Genomic DNA, 13,666 nt, shown 5'->3' on the forward strand with positions numbered 1-13,666 from the left:
GATTTTTTCCACTTGTGATGGTTCAACAATCCGATTGGCTCTGACTTTAATACTAATGTATTGACCCTTGAATATCCATGCCAAGTTCCTAAAAAATATTTAATACATACATAACTCCCACACACATATATTTATTTCATCATCAATATTAGAAAGTGTATAAAGTTCAAATTCCCATCTTGCAAATCCTATGGCTACAGGAGGAAAACTGCCCAAGACATAGAATCAATGGGGAAACATTTATTAGCATGTAATATTAATTTATTATACCATTTTTTTCATAGATTCAAGAAATAATAATATATTTGAACTATCCACACTTCTACTCAATGTCTTAACACACACACACACACACACAAGTTCATCTGCTTAAGTCATGACTATTTCTAAAATATAATTCCTTACAAATAAGATAAAAGGATGTTAAAAAATGATCATTTAGGGGCCCATCACCTCCCATTGTCAGTGTGTATATGCTTGATAGAAAGACCAGACTGCTTCCACAAATGTCTTAAAGATACAAAAGAATCAAAGACATTAGAATTATACTTGAAAAGGTACATCCATGTGCCTCTAGAGAAGTCATCTGTGAAGGTAAGGACATATTGAGCACCCAAAAAAGATGGAGTGAGAAATGAAATAAGATCACTGTGTATCAACTCCAATGGTGCCTTATCATGTGTGGATATACCTACCAAAAATAGATCTCTGTGATGTTTTCCAAGGGCACAACCTTGAAAAACACCATTAGTACAAGAGATCTAAGGTAGCCTAATCAGTAGCTCATGTGTACTCATCTGCTATAGATATCTATAGTTGACATGGTGATGTAGGAGCATTTAGAGGAATAAGAGCAATCCTGTGTCACCCAAAAAAAAATGTACTTAGACTTAGTTTTTGTTTCATGTGTTTTCATTTTTGGATACCCATTTGGGTCAAATAAAGGTTCCAACTCTCACAATTCCACTATCAGTGTTCTAGGATAGAGTATTTGAACACCTTGGGATATGTGTAAATGCCAAAAAAAAGGGAGTATGTAATTGATCCATCATTTTGGTGAACTAGAAGGTGTAAATTGGCTGGATGAATGTAATTGTAATTTAGAGCATTCCAAAAAAGGAATCAGGTCAAAAGGCCCCATGGTTTGAAAGTTATTGTAGTTTTTCAATTTTAGGAGACCTCCTAAGACTACTTCAAAGTCAGGTTAGGGGCATTAAATGACCTCAAAAAGGGCCAAAAAATGGGGGATGAGCGAAGCTATCCATTGGGCTATAGAGCGCTTCGAGAGCTTTTTGAAAATGTAAACGGTTCATCAATCGGAGCTACAGTTCAAAAGTTATGCCTCCTGGAAGTTCAATTACCATTTTTGGATTCTTCTAGATTTGCACCAACTTCTAATGTGGCTTCTGGAGCCTTCTACTTGGTCGGTGGATGCCTACTAACACTTTCTAGAATGTACTCCTAGTCCATAACCCTTCGGGGTCTATTTAAGGACATTATTGGCATTGTAAAAGGTAGTTCAGAGTGGAGTTTGAGAGGAGGTACAAAAGGAGAAATTATCTCCAATTTTGTGCTATTGTAAGCCCTTAGGGCATATTTTGAAGTCTATTATCTTTGTATTGAATGTACTAGCTTATTTTCACAGTTAATACAATTTCCCTTTTCCCATTGTGGCCATTCTGTGCTTGGGTTGTGTCCCCATCGCATGGCCAAAATGATCATGCCAAATCTTGCTCACTATGTTTGCATGAGAAATAAGAGAAACACCCATAGAATCAGAGCTCTTAAAGGCATCAAACTAATATAAGTAAGACTCAAGGTCAACACTCCTAGCAGAAACAACCAAGTCAAGATCGTAGATGTCTTGAATAACCACATCATGTGGTGAGAACTCAACTATATTTCTAGTGTAGGAGAACCTAGCCATCATATAATTACAAGAGATCATGATAGATATTTTAATGATTTATGTTCATTCATATATGTTTCAATGGCATTCTATGTAATGGAATCCAATTGAAAAGAAAAGTTGTAATACAAATGTAATGTTGTCCACATTCTCATAGTTAAGGTCCCAATTGGTTTAATATGTCAAAAGTTGTAAAATAATGCTTGAAAGGATAAGAACAATGTAAAAAGGTTTAAAATGGTCATTTCAATATGTCTTTAATATTTATGCAAAGTGATGGAATCAGATTTGTCAAAAGTCTCAAAAGTTGTCAAGAAGGTGAAGAGTTGAAAAAAATGCAACAAAGTAAAATTGCATTAAAGTTGTAAGAGGAAGTCCAAAGGTCAAGGGTGGTATTTGTAAGGTCTAAACTAACCAAGAAATTGTAAAATTCATTGTAAAGTCAAACCAAGCAAGAGGAGGAAGAAAAGGAAGGGAAGAAAAGAGAATAGTCAATTTCTTTTGGAGCACTTCATACTTGTTATTTTGATTGGCTTTCTAGTTCTCTTGTTGTTTTCAAGCTTGCACATTAATTTATAGCCTAAAAATGATGTATTATTGATATGGTAGAGTAAGAAAATGAATAATACCTCCATTTCTTTTGGTTTGAGTTTATTTCAGCAGATTTGAGAAAGATATGAGCATTCTATGGATGACAATTTTTCTTCTTCAAATTTTCAAATTATAGTCATATTGAAGCAATGTGTACGAATGTTTAATTTTTGTTTCAAAGGATGAAACTTATATTTATGGAAAGAGGAATGAATCCTCTTTCTAATGAAATTTAATTGGTACATTTTTGTTAAGTTCTGTATAAGTTATGACCGTTTTAGTGAAAACTATTTTTTAACCATCTTCAATGGAGCATAAAAAATGGGTCTTAGTGTAGAGACCATAACTTTAGATTCTACCATTTATATGTTTCTAAATTTTTGGTATTTTATTGAAAACTTGATTATGACTAATTTTTTTATTGGATTTAAGAAATTATATGTGGTTAAAAAGTTATGAATTGCTATATACATGTCTATCTAGAATGACCAAATTTTCAAGATTGATTTGTTATTTTTTTTTCATTTTTGGAAAAAGTGGTGTGAGCCACTATAATCTAATAAAAAATCTGGTTCAAAGACTCATGAAGAGAAGAACATAGGAAGAAACTATCCAGCCATTATCTTATTATACACTATATTGAAACCCAAAGAAAGTTAACCACATTTTAACTTTCAAACAATCTAAACCTAGACTACATAGATGCAACAAAATAATTTTAAAAAACTAAAAAATGGGCACCATATGTATTTAATGGAGGCACAATCCCATTAGATAGATTATAAAAATTAAACATACAAAATAACAATTGCCAATATAATATTTTACCTCCATGGTTAACAACTCTACACAATAGACACCCAAAACCCACAAAGAACAATTTGAGAACCCACATGACTACCAATCTTCACCTCACTGTAATTAAAATTACTATTCATGACCATCCTAAATAGGATATAGAGGTAGCAAGATATAAATGCAATGTAATCAAAACAAATATTTTGCAAATATTAACTTTCCCTAATGACATTCAAAATGAATTTGAAATATGGGCAAGTTAATATGCAGATAATCAAATGGCTTAAACCTCAGCCCAGTATCTTCACTGATACTGACTTGACTTGATTTTGATCAAAGGGAATTTAATCACATGAAAATTCACTTCAAATTGCATGTGAGAAACACCAATATCAATACCAAGAAACCAATTTTATCTATTCGCCAAAAGATTGATGTAGAGAAGGACACCTTCAAATTGAACAATAATATATGCATTAATTCTATTTTGAATGTCCACCTTCATATTTTGATATCATAAATCTATATATGATGCCAAATCCATCTGTCTATAGTACCTCACTTAATCTTAGCTAACATTTTTGTCATTATCAACAACAACATTAATCTTTCCTAATAAAATTTCATCCACACAAAGGGACTTGGATGAATTGAACTTGATCTTATTTCCCTCAAATTTGAAAATAGGTCAGCAAAGCATTGCCTTCTCTCGATGTATGTGTAATAACCATTTAAGGAAACATATCCATAATTTCCCAAAGCTATTTTAATATTTTATCTAGCTTCTAATTTTGGATTGTTCTATGGATACATGCATTGACAATTATCAATGAGTTACCTTCACTGTGGAGATTTTCCACATGAAGATTTTTTGCTAATTCTAGCCCATATAGCAATGCCAAAGCTTCAACAAATTTCTTTGTAGCCCTAGGAATTGGACTAGCATAACAACCTAGCAAGTTTCCCTTATGATCTCTTAAACTTGCACCGACCCTTGCATCCCTTGGATTACCTCTGGAACAACCATCAAAATTTAGTTTCATGAGCTCTTTCTTGAGTGGAATCCACTTAACTTTAGATCTATCTACTAAAGAGATTGTAGAAGTGAAGTAATTTGAATAATTGGGGTGAGGGATATGTGACCATGTGTTAGCAAGATGAATATCTCAATTTGAAATAAGCATTTTCTTTTTTCTACACTTCGAATAAGAAAGAACATTCCTAGTTGTTGAATGCTTCAGTTGCATAATTATAATTTCCATAAATGTAGCTTCTTTCTAAAAATCCATTTTTTCTCTCCCACCAAATAGACCAGATAATTAAAACAAGAGCAATCAATCATATGTATGCAATCATATCATCTAAATGAAGAACATGCCAACTCTCAAAAAGGTTTTGAATGGTGTTGGGAATGGGGAAGGAAACATTCAATTTTCCAAGAATTGAAAACCAAAATTTTTGAGAAAAAGTACGCTATAACAAAAGATGGTCAACAATTTGCATAACATAATTACATAGGACATGTGGGAATTCATGAGAAATATTTAATCTCTGCAATCTATCTAAAGTTAGTATGCACTTTCACAGTGCCAACTAAGCAAAGTAATCTTCTTTTGGGATAACCATGTCATTTTGGAAAAAAGAAAAATCCCAATGCTTAGGTTTATTACCATTCATCATATTTCCTGCTTTGTATCCCTACTTTAAGAAATAATGACCATCCTAGGATGGTGCCCATAGTAATCTATCATCATTTCCTGAAATAAAAACTAATCTATTTTTAAGTAAATCTAATAATTTTGAAATGGCAACAATGTTAGCATTAGTATTGAGAAATTCCTTCCACATAACCTATCCTATGTGTGGATCTGTATCCATGATATAATCCTTTACAAGTTCCACCATCAAAGTTTTAAGAGACTAAATAACTTGTGGATGCTGAAAGGTGAAAAATAAAGGCTTACTACCATTCCAGGGGTCGTTCCAGAAAAGCACCAAATTTTGTAAGTTAATCTCCCATGTTACATATTTAGTAATGATTTATCATGCTAAGATGATAAAGTTCCACATAATAGATTCATTAGGCGGGTCTTGAATAGATATAATTTGACAGGGATCTAAGTTATACAAATTTTTATCCTACATTATTTGACACCATTTATTCTAAGAGTTACAAACCATCTGCCATACAAGTTTTTCCCCAAAAGCCATTTTTCTCTTCCCAAGATCATGCAATCCCGTACCCCCATGAGTCTTATCAACTGACATCTCTTCTAGTGATATTAGTGGAATTTTAGAAGTTGTTGTCATATTATTTGTTCAAAGAAATTCCTAAATAAGCTTCTCCATTTTATGGAGGATTCCTTTGGGAGTTGAAAATGCAGAAAATAAATAGTTTAGAATTGCTAGAAGATTTGATTTGATCAACAATATTTTTCCTACAAATGAAAGCCATTGATGTTTCCATGCCATGGTTATGCTTTTAAACCTTTGTAAGATCAAATTCCAATAAATTGGCTTGATAAGACTAGTAAAGAAAGTGATTCCCAAATAGGATGATGGTAAGAAATCTTGTGTAAATTGAAGTATATGGAAAATTCTCATTGACACAATAGGATTTAAATTGAGTTGGTAAATTTTTTACTTGGCCACACTAATTTTTTAGCCTAAAAATTCTATATTTAAGTTTGGAACAAGTTTAATTTGTCTTGCCTTTGGTATGGAAGGTACTCCAAATAATAGGGTATCATCAAAAATAAGTAGTGCATGATCTTAATGTTTGTCCTTTGAATTTCCACCTCTCCATTAACCTTGAAGGTGCCTGGGGGGTAGTGATCTTGCTTAGTGTTTTTACCATGAGAATGAATAGAGTTGGGGATAACAAATCTCCTTGTCAAACACCTTGGGAGGATTTAAAGAACTAGATGGGCAACTATTGATAATGATTAAAAAATAAGCATGAGAAACACATGCTCTAACCCAATGACACCATTTGTGAGAAAATCCAAATCTCTTTAGAACTTTCATCAAGAAGAACCAGTTTAACCTGTCATAGGCTTTCATCATATCTAGTTTGATTAATATTACTGGTGAAGAATCAATCTGTATAGAATGAAGAGTCTAATGTGCAATGAGAGCACCCTCCATTGTCTCCTTCCCTAGAAAAAATCCTCCCTATTCATGAGAAATAATTTTCTTAAGAATGGGTTTGAACCTTAGATACATTGTTTTTTTAAACACTTTATAGATAGCGTTTCATAATGATATTGGCCTAAAATCCATTAAGGTATTGGGGTGATTGATTTGTTATTTGATAATGGTGATTTTATGGATGATTATATTGGGAAAAATGTATTGATGCCTCTAGAATATTGAATAAATTGTATTTAAGATGGAAATCCATGATTGATTTGGGGGTTCTTGAAGGGTTATAATGATACTTGCTTCACTTTCAAGAGCTAGAATGACAAATCTAAAAGATAGACAGGAGGTTCATAGAAATGGTAGGAACCAAGAGAACATGTTGTAGTGAACCACCTTCTAAAGAGATAGTTCCTAAACCTATGATTGAGAGATGTGTAGAATCACCAACTAAAATCTATATAGTAACACTTAGAGAAAGTGAGGTAACCAAATTAGGTAAGTGTGTCATATGGGTGAAGTCCTTGAATCAAGAATCCAAGTAGTTATAGAAGATAATGCTCATGCATAAAGAGCATGTCCTTTCAATGAAGGAGTGGATGGTGGCTTTGGAGAAGCAATACTATGCTACTACATGGCCTCCTCTAAAGCCTCAAGACATTTCCAACATCTAAAAATTGGATGTCCTTCCTTGCCACAAAACCTACAAGGATCACCCATGTACTTCTTAGTCTCTGAGGAAGACTCACTAGACTTAGAATATTTACCCTTTGGAGAGGAGTTTTGAGCATCTAATTTAGGAGTAGACTTGGAGGAACTCTCACTTCTTGTTGAATCTATCTTAGGCTTTGGTTTCTACTTTAGCTTCCCTATAGCTGTTGGAGTAACCAATGCATGTGTCTTTGAGTTGGTGATAGTATCCAACTGTGTAAGCTTGGAATCCTCTCTAGTCAAGTGATAAAAAAAGACCTCAAAAGTGGGCATGAAAAATTTGGGACCCAAGGCATCCATAGTGGAATGGAAGGTAGAAGAGAAAATTTGAAAGTTTCCTTGAAGCTTTGATGGAATTAGATAGATGTGCTCCTTATCTATATTCTCTTTCCCACATCCTTGTAACAAAGTTCTTTTCTTTTTAAACCTCTTAAGAAATTTCTTAATAGAGGTGAAAGCATCAAGTATAAGACAGGTAAGCTCTACCTCAATCTAAAGTCCTATGAACTTGTTGATGGTGCCAAAAAATTCATTAAACTTTTCCCACATTTCTTGAGGAGTAGAACACTCATCAAGATGAAACTGTAAATTGTCTTAAACACCTAAAGAAATTAGACCCATGGCTTCATCCATCTTATTCCTATGTTGCAAAGCGTGATATCAACTCTGAAATACTGGTTGCATTGTATCTAAACAAGACCACAAACCCTTTGAATGGAGAAGCCGCTGTATACGAGATTTCCATGTGTGATAGTTGTGTGGGTTTAGAAGCACTAGACAGGAAGTGGTCTTGGCCATTGTTTTAAGAAGGGGTTTTGAAGTTTTTTGATATGCTAAGATTATAATAGAAAATAATAATAAAACACCCTCATAATGTAAATAACTGAACCCCATCTTGGAGAAGGAATGCTTATACAAGAATAGAGAAGAAAACTTTAGTTATATGTCATAAATACCTAGTATAAAATATTGGTGAAATGATATATAATCTGGAAAGTTCTTGAGAAGAGCTTTTTGACATATTTTATAGATAAAAAATGAAGCTATAATGATAAAGCTATGCCCTCAGAAGATTGAAGAGATCATCATAATACAAGTTAAGAAATAGATACCAAATTGGAAAAAATTCAAAAAAATACTTGCACCATTTTATTCCTCTCTAAATCATCTTTGTGGCACATCTTTTAGATCAAAACAATACCCACATACGCTAGAGTTAGAACAAAAAGACTGCCAAGGCCTCTAGAAGGAAAGAAAAGAATTTATTTTTTAAATAAAAAATAAAAAAAGCACCAAGCGGTGCTCAGGTGGTGTAGCCTACTGGCAGTGGCTCTTAGGCAGAGATTTGGCTGAGCATAGGTAGAGCAATGTTGGCTAGCAAGTTTCAGCGATGGTGCCAGAATAATAGAGTGGTGACAGCACTGTGGTGGCATGGGGGTGATGACCGCAGTAGTTAAGGATAACCGCCTATGGTCACCACAATGGTTTATCATGACCACTAGTAGTTTTGGTAAATGTTGTGACAATTTTAAACCATTGACAGTCAAAAATTACATTTAAAATATTTTAAACCTATTATATAAAAAAATTTCCTCCCTAGTCAACGTTGTCCAAAACTGACAAAATTTATATGAAAATGGGGGTTTTGATGCCTTCTGATCCAACTGTGATGTCTATTTGGCCTCAAAGTGCTCCAAAAATTAGAGATCCCCTTATTCTCATAGAAAATACCTAAAAAATGTCAGCTTTATTTTGTCAAACCCTCATTTTTCTTTTTCTCCAAATACTAAACAAGCTACGAGAGATCCAAATCTGATACCATGAAGGATTTGAATCAAACGAATCCACAAAGCCTAAAGAAAACTTGTATGCAAGAACCTATCACAAAGAAGAAAAATAAAAGAAGAGTCAAGAGTTATGCTTTGAAAATATGCAAATTATATTATCAAATCAAAAGAATGAGAGATAATTACAAAAGATCAATCCTTATAGAAGGAGATAAAAACCTAAAAGGGAAACCCTAAGAGGCAAATGATATTTAATAATTACTAATTAATTATTTAATGGAAATGCAGAGTACATAAAGTGAAATCTTAACAAGGGAGTAAAGATAATTTAATAAATTAAATTAAATTAACACTTTAAAAATTAATGCCAAACATAACCAACAACAATTTCACTCTCAAATAGGCAAAAGCCTACAACACAACAGTAACTTGTGAGCCTATCATGTGTGAGGTCTTGGTTTCAAATCTATCCAAGCCTAACATATAATAATAATTAATCCTAACAAATAATAATTAATTCTAAAAAATAATAAAAAATAATCAAGGCTTTAGTCATTTACCAATTTAAAAAAAAATCCACTCTCAAATAACAATCCAATAATCTCCATCTCTGAAACCATTTTTTGTGGGGAACAAAATTATTAACCAAAACAAAACAAAAATTTCTTTTAAATGAGAGTTTAGATGATTGAGATATCATTTTAAAAAAGATTGCTTCTATTTTTATTTTTCTTAAGTCATTTTTTTCTACACTTCCAAGTTTCAAATGACTCCAAATTTTACCTTTTTTTGTCCAAATTTGATGAAACAAAACTTGATTATAGTTTTTTGGAATTCCATAATATGATATCAACCTCTAATTTTTATCTACAAGCTCCAATATTGATGTGCAATAGAAAGCCACAACACACAAATCCCCTAACTTTAACAAAATTCTCTCCAAATAATTTATGCAATGGTATTCTCAAATAGCCTTATCCTGCACCCACAATCAAATCAGGCTAAATTTTCTACTCTTAAGGAGTTGTCAATCTTGAGAGCTTTGATACCATGTTACATTTTTAGGTGACTCTAAAATGCCCCTAGGATCAAATGAAAGACCAAGATAACTTCCATAAGAGAATAGAAATACAATTTCATTAATATGGGAGAACGATATTAATGATAATAGACATAGTAAAAATATACTTAATAGGTTTGTTTATATAGTCAAGGAAATATGAGACTACAATAAGAAATATATAAGTTATCATCCACACAAGGTGGAATCACATGTCCACCAAAGGTGGACCATTCATCATTATGCAATGAAGCATGTGCAACATGTGGAGGATGATAATATGATATAAACTCTAAAGGTGGATCTCACACACATAAAGTGGATTGTGATATCAACTATCACCACCTAAAGTATATTTTTTCATACACCTTTTACAAATATAGGTGCAAAATCCTTAGTGTCTCATATGCAAACTATTATGCAATGCATTATCATAAGTAAGCTTACTAAAGAGTAATTAATGAGTTTTTAATTACAATAAAAATATGTAGTGATGAAAATGGAAATGGAAATGAGAGAAAAATGTAATGCAAATGATAAAGTAGGAAATTTACTCAAAAAATGGAAATAACAAATTGATACATACATCAACAAAAGCTAACATGTTTAGAAATGGAAACTAGAATGCAGTTGACCTATGGCCAAAACATGGGAATTGAATGCAAGGTACAAAATGGGTTTGGTAATTTTTTGTCATTTTTTATTTTTTCTAACATTAATGTAACCTAATCTTAGACATAAAAAAATGGGTAAATGGTTGTCTAAAGAATTTTACCTTAGTCAAACCATATTTAGGAATCAACTATGAGATCAAATTTTCTCCTAATATCCTGATCTAGTGCCTTAGGCTAAATTTGGGCTATAGTCCTCAAGGACATAACACCAAAATTAATATGTCATATGAATATATGACCTTTAGAATGGGATAACATTCAAATAGGGCATTTGTATATGTGAAAGGATGTTGAGAGGAGAATTCAGATTGTCAATATCAAGCATAAAAAATATTTGGACCTTGAAATCACCAAAATGGGTTCTAAAAGGTTCTAATAAAGCATCCAATTATGAGTACTACTAATTTTTTAAGATGGTACAAATATCCCCCACTTTGGTGGGATTATGAGACAAACTCATTCTCATGGTAATGCAGTTCGATGCATAAGAACATCTTATCAAGGTCAAAGAGACACAATCATCAAGACCCAAGTAATGAAAGTCTTGCTTAAATCCAAAACCAAGATAAAAGAGGTTTCACTTTTGTGTGTGTGTGTGTGTGTGTGTGTGTGTGAGAGAGAGAGAGAGAGAGAGAGAGAGAGAGAGAGAGAGAGAGAGAGAGAGAGAGAGAGAGAGAGAGAGAGAGAGAGAGAGAGAGAGAGAGAGAGAGAGAGAGAGAGAGAGAGAGATGACCACCAACCAAGTAAGGTATTGTTTTACTATAGATTACATAAAGAGAGAGTGCTACAAAATATAACATTAAAGCTCCAATAATTTGTATTATGCTAGTCAACCCATTAAAGAGGATAAATCCTTAAAAAAAATATTGTCTCTATTAAGAGATCCAAAAAAATGACGATCAATCCTCTGTTAAGGGATATAGAACAAGAGGATCAATCCCTAAGGAAAAAATTGTCCACATTAAGATATCTAGTAAAAAGATGGAACAAATTGTCTCCTTAGCCATCCATCAGAGATATTACATTCAATTATTACATGTATACCTATGTATGAAATGAGGAATGATGAATGAAGTATATGTACCCATTTTAAAACTATTAAAAATATCTTACTAAGAGAAATGGATTTAACAAAGATATATAAACCCACAAAACATGTTTTTTCCATGAGATACCCCCAATAAAAGACATATCAAGGGAAAATAAAACACATGAAAAAGGAACATGAAGGGTTATATAGTCTTAGGAATCAACATGATCACCAATATAATAGTATCATGATTTCCCATAGGTGCTAGAACTAGAGGAAGAACATGTAAGTGTCAAGAAGTAGAGTATTTAGGGACCAACACTATGGATACCAAAAAGAATGGGTAGTTATTGTTTTACATCATTCCTATACAAATAATAGAAAGGAACATTTACAAACAATGTTGTAATACAACATAACATGTAACAACATATAGTAGAAAAGAGATACAAATAGAGGAATATCACAATAGGTCACCTTGTGCCAATAGAGAAACAAGGGTCATCTTAACAAATATAAACTAAAAAATATAGAGTATCATGTCATGAGGGAAGGAAATTAAAGCAATAAAACACAAAGACTCCATTGCATAAGAGGAGTTATTCCAACATATAGCTTGCCTCCTCATCTTGATCCATGATCTTTACGGAAGGTAGAAAGAAAACAAGAGGAGAAACATCCAACATGGTGGATGGAATAATAGTTAGTTCCAAATAAAGATCATGTTGTCACTTTGTTCATCACTAGGACCAAGAGATAATTATTGTGTAAATATAGTTGTAAATCATGATTAACTTAAATAAATTCACACACATCAAAATTTCTAGCATGAGTATTACCATTATTTATATTAGGACTTTCAAACACATTATCATTAAGATTTTCTTCCTCATCTAAATTAATTATAATATAATCCAAGATAAAAATAAAATGATCATGTTTCTTGAATTTCATCTTTGTCAAATTAATTTCCTCATTTGGCTCATGGCTAGGTTAATCAAAATGAAATGTTGACATAAAAGTATGTAGCCATGACCGACATGTTACCCCCAAGTGACCTCATGTGACATGGAAATAAACTCCAAATGTGGGAATTATTCTTTGAGGTTGACCTTTAATGGAGAAGGTTGACTTCCTTATAGTCAAGATGCACCTAAACTACTACTTTTGAGGAAAAGGGAGACAGATTTCATGAAAACTAAATGTTGAAAGGGAAAGCGGGTGATGCACTAGAATAAAACTATAGTTACTACCTCTACATATGAATTTAATAAACATCAATAAAACTCCCAATTGCACTAGTCTCAAATCAATTATAGCTTCCAAGAACTTTTATGTAGATTAGGACTGACTAGATGCTGAAAGGAAATGAATATTCACTATACAACAAATGCCAATAGGTTAAACATGATACATGAATTAGGAAAATATTAAATAAACATTAAAAATAATTCAAGAAACATGCACATATTAATGAATAAAAAGAAGAGGTTAAAAAATGATGAATTTCATTAATGGAAGGAAAAAGGAATATAGTTGTAGAGCATAGTGCTGGTGCAATAAACTAGAAGAACCCATAAAATATCTACAAGATTTCTTTTTAAAGAGTTCAAGAATAACTAAAATATTTACATGAATTTCAAACTCCAATTAGGGTGGATTTAAATTAATAGATAGAATTTAAGAAATATCATAAAGAAATTTGATCTTTGAAGCAACTTGCCCATTTGAAGTGACAACAAAGAGCCAAAAGGAATGCACCCAACACATATAAAGATAAATATGACACATTCAATCACTACAAGTAATAAATAATCATGGAGATGCAATGATGTCATGTTAACAAGGCCAAAAAGTCACTCAACATTAAAGAACTAACCTTGGAAACATGTCATAGGTACAAACAATCAAATCATGCCACTACCAAAAGACTAATAGGATGGGATAACATGAAGTGTTAACCCA

The sequence above is a fragment of the Cupressus sempervirens genome, chromosome 1, assembly GCF_028749045.1.
Source record: "Cupressus sempervirens isolate cs-2001-9-10 chromosome 1, ASM2874904v1, whole genome shotgun sequence".
NCBI lineage: Eukaryota > Viridiplantae > Streptophyta > Pinopsida > Cupressales > Cupressaceae > Cupressus > Cupressus sempervirens.